This window comes from Nicotiana tomentosiformis, chromosome 8 (assembly GCF_000390325.3).
Source record: "Nicotiana tomentosiformis chromosome 8, ASM39032v3, whole genome shotgun sequence".
NCBI lineage: Eukaryota > Viridiplantae > Streptophyta > Magnoliopsida > Solanales > Solanaceae > Nicotiana > Nicotiana tomentosiformis.
In genome coordinates, this window is record NC_090819.1 from 58,037,520 (window position 1) to 58,042,446 (window position 4,927).

The 4,927-nt window shown below is 34.4% G+C and overlaps 1 long non-coding RNA gene across 1 annotated transcript; it reads left to right on the top strand.

The window, feature by feature from the left end:
* The first annotated feature begins 787 nt into the window (after window positions 1-787).
* On the top strand, window positions 788-3,017 carry LOC104102241 (uncharacterized). Its single transcript, XR_687630.4, has 2 exons — window positions 788-1,043; window positions 2,743-3,017. It is a non-coding gene; the product is annotated as an uncharacterized lncRNA (long non-coding RNA).
* The last annotated feature ends 1,910 nt before the right edge of the window (window positions 3,018-4,927 follow it).

A 4,927-nucleotide genomic window follows, 5' to 3' on the forward strand; every position in this document is an offset into this window, starting at 1 on the left:
ATTTAGAACTTAATAACTATAATTTACCTAATTATTATTGGTAGATACTATTCAATTGCTACAAAGTTATATCACTTGTATTCAAAACGCAACCAATACAGTCTGTATCAACTGTATTCATTCGCGCAAAGAATACAACTTATGTTAATTGTATTCGTTCGCGCAATTATATTCATTCGTGTAACGAATACAATATGTGTCAACTGTAACCAAGGCGAAATACAATGGTGTATACAACAGATATAACTTGTATCAATTGTATATATGAGTATATACAAAGGATACAACCTGTATTGACTGTATTTGTTTGCGCAACGAATACAACTAAGGTGAAATACAGAAATACAAAAAAATAAAATGTTCTTGTTGAGATTCGAACTCAAGAGCTTTGCTAGCTAAGCAAGCGCTCTAACTAACTAAGCTACGAGAGCTTGTTGCTCTCTTATTTCAGTTCAAAACAACTAATCTCTTATTTCATAAATTTGATATAAAATTCAAATATAGCTACAAATGATAAATTTGTTGAAAGTATGCTACGAATAGTAAATACAATATAAATGTTTGATGTGTCGCGTAATTTTCCCATGAAACAATTAGTGTTGGAGTACAATATACAAAGTTCTAAGTATCTCTACGGCCCAATATGCACAAGCCCAGAATAAGCATGCTAATCCAACATGAGAAGACTCGGAAGACTTTATTTATATTTATTTTACAAGTGTAATTTGTTTTTTTACAGATATACCCAGAAATAGGATTGTATAAATATATATAGGTCTGAAATATTCTTGTGGAGATAACATATTTTATTCTTGTGACAGTCGCTTATGTTTCAATAAGAAGGTTCTCGCGTTTCTCTCTCCCTGAAGGGTTTCACCCAATCTCTTCTTAGATTACTTTGATTTTTTGTGCGTAACAAGGTATCAGAATTCGAAATTTGGTGAATCGGACCTACATCTATCATCTGGTGTTACCTCCGATAGCTAATTTTGAGTTTTAAGTTTTTTAGTGCATTTTTTGGCGGTATTTGGCGACTGTTTCTGGTGAGTTTCTTTGTTTGAGCATGTTGATGATTTTTGCTTCTTCGAGTTAGTGAAGAAGACTGGTATTTCCTTCGATTTACTCTTTTGCCTTTAATTCTCATTTGTGTGCCCTTTTTGCTCGACCTCGAACCCTAATTTTGATATATGTCATGACACCTCCTGATGTTATTTCTATTGCATCTTTTACTTCTGCTTCTACCATATCTTCGGGTTCAGTCACTGTTGAACCCTCACATTCCATGTATCTATATCCTACTGATAATCCTAGTACGATTATTGTTGCTGATCGATCTAATGGTATGATTCGGATCTCCGGCGGGAATAATTTGGAAGATCAAAAATTCAAAATAGTGATATTTGCTAGCAACAACATAATGGAGGTTATTGGAGTTGGAGAAGGGGATGCTAATTGGATTGTCGTGTAAAATAAACTAGGCATAATCAACGGAACTATTTCCAAACCTACTATTATATCTCTCCAGTTTGAGGCATGGTATCACTGTAATGATATGATAATTGCATGGATTAAATAGCTTAGAAGCTGAGATTAGGAAAAGTATGATGTACACTTAGTCTGCCGCAAAGCTATGAAAGATATAGAGAAATGTTATGATCAACCTAATAGGAGCAAAGTATTAGGAAATCCGCAAGGCACTTTCTTCCATTTTTCAGGGAACTTCGAACGTTGCTTCCTATTTATTTAGAATTAAGAAACCATGAGATGAATTAGCATATTCCGTTACTTACCCTAACTATGTATGTGGCTGCAAAGAGGCCTTTCAAAAGTTAAAAGAGGATCAGAAGCTTCATCGATTTCTCATGGACTCAATAAAAATTATTTCACAATTAGGTGAAATATTCTGGTAATAAATTCACTTTCAGAAATTGATACAACCTATGCTATGCTAGTTAATGACGAGAGTCAGTGTGAGGCACAAGCTTCAGTTCCTTCATTCTCATCTAAGTCTGCCTCTTTCACCACTAGTGTTCAAAAGTCATATGCTAGTTCTTTTCATGCTAGTATACAGAAATTCTATTCCAGAGGGTCAACTTTGATTCTATGAAGCTCAATGTGGTGTGTAATTACTACAAATGACCTAGTCACGCCATAGAAAACATAGATATCCTAACACTTTTCAGTGTAACAAATTTAAGAAGCTTGCAGCATATGCTCATGTTTCAGAGTCTCAGAGTTTGGGTCCAGAAGATGATTTTCCCCCCTAACAATAGGTTTGACCAATCTGATTTTAAAAGCTATGGTTTCACAAAGAAGCAATATAAGCACATGTTGAATTTGTTCCAACAGCCTAAAGTTTCTGAGAACACAATTGCTTCTGGATCTGCCCACCTTTGTAGGTTTGGTACGCTATGTTGATACTAGAAATTATCGTATTTTTGCATGTAACTTTTCTAGATTAGTTGGTAATCCTTAGATAATAGACCCAGGTGCAACTAACCACATGACTCCCCAGAAATCTCTTTTAATCAATCTTAAGACTCTTGCAATTCCTTAGTTATTCTCCCTAATGGTTACAAAGTTAAAGTAACTTATTTAGGTTCACTTCCATTATCTATTGATCTGATTTTACATAATATTTTACTTGTACTTTCCTTGCAGTATAATTTGATTTCCTTACATCAATTTTTGTTATAACTTTGTTGTAAAGCCTTATTTTTTGCTTATGATTGTGTTTTACAGGGCCCTCTGAAGAGACCACTGATTTTTGGTAAAATCTCAAATGAGATTTATTTGCTTCAGTCTGGGCTACTTTCTCCTTCGTCTATTTCTACCATTTCAATTGGTGAAGCTGTGACTGCTACTTCTGATACTTTTGCTTGCTTTTCTTTTACTCTCTCTACTGTTTACACTGTAAATACTATCGAAGCTAATAAAATTATTCCTTCTAGTCTTTCTACTGTTCATATTGTAAATAACATCGAAGCTAATAAAATTATTCCTGCTTGTGAGTGTTCTTCTGCTTGTTCTTTTTCTTCTATTTTTTATTTGGATATGTTTTGGCATCTTCTACTTGGTCATATGCCTTTTCATAAAATGAAGTCACATACTCACCTTAAAGATAAACTCTCTAAGAAATAGTCATTTATCTGTGAGGTTTGTCCCATGGCTAGGGAGCAAAGTCTTTCTTTTCCTGGCAGCTCTCTTAAAACTACCACCTTTTTAACTTGTTCATATTGATTTATGGGGCTCTTACCGCACACAAACCTACTATGGCTTCAAATATCTTTTAACTATTGTAGATTATTTTTTCAGAGCCACCAAGACAGATCTACTTTCCACCAAGTCAAATACTTTTACCCTTTTGAAGTCTTTCATCTTTCTAATCCAGAATCAATTTTATTCTTCTATCAGGACAGTTAGGTCTGATAATGCATTTGAACTTGATTTCAATGTAGAGGTTATTTCTTCTCTTCTCATCCCAAAGGATAATATACCAGGCTTCTTGTCCACAATCCTCAACAAAATGAATTTGTAGAAAGAAAATACAAATACTTACTAGAAACTGCTAGATCCCTGCCTTTTTAGTCTATACTTCCACTAAAATACTGGGGTAATGTATACTTACTATCACCTATTTGATGAACTGATTTCCTTCATCTCTTTTATAACACAAAACACCTTATGAACACTTTTATGTTTCCATTTCTATCTATTATTACCTTAAGGTTTTTGGTTGTTTGTGTGTTGCTGTTGTGCCTAAGCCTCATAAGGATAAATTTCACTCCAGAACTGTTTCTTTTATATTCCTTGGGTATAGCATCACAAAAAAGGATTATAAGTTGTTAAATTTAACTAAATACACTCTTTTCTTCTCCAGAGATGTTGCTTTTCTTGAATCTGTCTTTCTTTATTCACCCTCTTATCCAACTAGCATTTTCCTTCCTTTGTTACTGTTCCTAATATTTCCTGTTAATCCTCCCATTTCTTCTGCTTCTGCTCCTGTTTTCACTCTATCTATTCTTCTTATTTTTTGATCCTGATACTTATTTTCTTGATATTTTTGTTCCTAATGCTTCTGTTCATCTAAGAAGGTCCAGACCTTCTCTAGCTCCAGTCTATCTCAAAGACTATGTTTGCACCAATATTTTTGTTTCTAAGGATGCTCACTCTATTTTTGAGGGTTGCTTGCTTGAACTGTAGTTTTATCATCATGAAATTTCTAATTCTGCTTGGGATGATGCTATATTAAAAGCATTTCAGGCTTTGAAGGACAATAACACTTGGACTATTATCTCATTACTTCATGGTAAGAAAGTCATCTATTCTAAATGGGTTTATAAGATTAAGAAGAAGGCAGATGGTAGTGCAAAGAGGTACAAGGCTAGGCTGGTTATAGGGGGGACACTCAACAAGAAGGGACACTGAAACTCTCTCACCAATTATTAAACTCATTGCTATTAAATATTTGCCAAGTATTGCTATTACAAAAGTTTGATCCATTTTTCAGTTAGATGTTAACAATGCCTTCCTACATGGTAATTTGGATGAAGAGGTATATTTGGTGGTTTCACTTGGGCTGGAAGTTCAGTCTTCTGATCTGTATTTGAATCTGATTTATAAGCTCAACAAGTACCTTTATGGACTTAGATAGGCTCCGAGGCAATGGTATGCCAAGGTGTCCACTGCTCTTCAGTTCAGAGGTTATGTTCGTAGCAAAAATGATTACTTCCTTTTTGTTAAGTTATTTGGTCGTTCTCTCACTATTGTAGCAGTGTATATGTGGATGACATCCTATTAACTGGTGATGATTTGTCTGAGAACACTTCCCTGAAGCAATTCTTGGATGATCAGTTCCGAATCAAAGATCTGGATGAAGCACATTATTTCTTGAGACTGCAGATTATCAAATGGCCTCAGGGATACT